The 652-nt window shown below is 66.6% G+C and overlaps 1 protein-coding gene across 2 annotated transcripts in view; it reads right to left on the reverse strand.

Annotated features, from left to right (window-relative positions):
* LOC107182813 (WAS/WASL-interacting protein family member 3) overlaps positions 1–652 on the reverse strand; it is a 138,180-nt gene that overhangs the window by 130,317 nt on the left and 7,211 nt on the right. The gene's annotated exons all lie outside the window — the stretch shown is intronic.

Here is a 652-nt window from a genome sequence, read left to right on the forward strand (position 1 = left end):
GTGCACCCCGGGCAGCGGCTCCCCAACCAGAGGGGGAGGCAGGGCAAAGCCACATCCACGTGGGCCACGGGCATTGGGAGCCAAGAGACACGGCCCTTCCCTCGCCTTCCCATCGATGCCCAGGGCCACTCCTGGGCAGAGGCCTCGGCCAGGACTGTCGCCATCCAGCGAGGGCACCAGGTCCACAGGACACCTGCCCAGCCAGCAGAGGGCGCCGGGGAGCCTGGGGCTGGGGCACCCTCCTGAGGATGATGGGGCAGAACCCCCAGGCAGGGGCGGAGAGGGGGGGAGTCGTGGCAGGCACACGGATGTTCTGGCATCCGCGCAGATGGAATGGCACTGTGTTCCTGTCATAGGCTGACACGCAGCGTGACACACCCATTCATCCAGGTATTAAACCCCCGTGTTGGGTGCTGGGAAGCTGACCCTTTAGGGACAAAGTCCTGCCTAAGAGGCTCTCGGTCTGTGGTCACGGGAAGCCGGCATGTGACGAGGGCTGAGGACGAGGCCACACAGGGTGCCCACAGGGCACGGCTCTGCCCTCGTGCGAGGGGCTGGGGCGGGAAGGGCGGGCAGCGGAGGTGACCCTGAGACAACCACGAAGTCAGGTAACACCGGCTGGCAGCCCATCACCATCACACCCAGCCAGTGG

Source organism: Myotis davidii, unplaced genomic scaffold, assembly GCF_000327345.1.
Source record: "Myotis davidii unplaced genomic scaffold, ASM32734v1 scaffold991, whole genome shotgun sequence".
NCBI lineage: Eukaryota > Metazoa > Chordata > Mammalia > Chiroptera > Vespertilionidae > Myotis > Myotis davidii.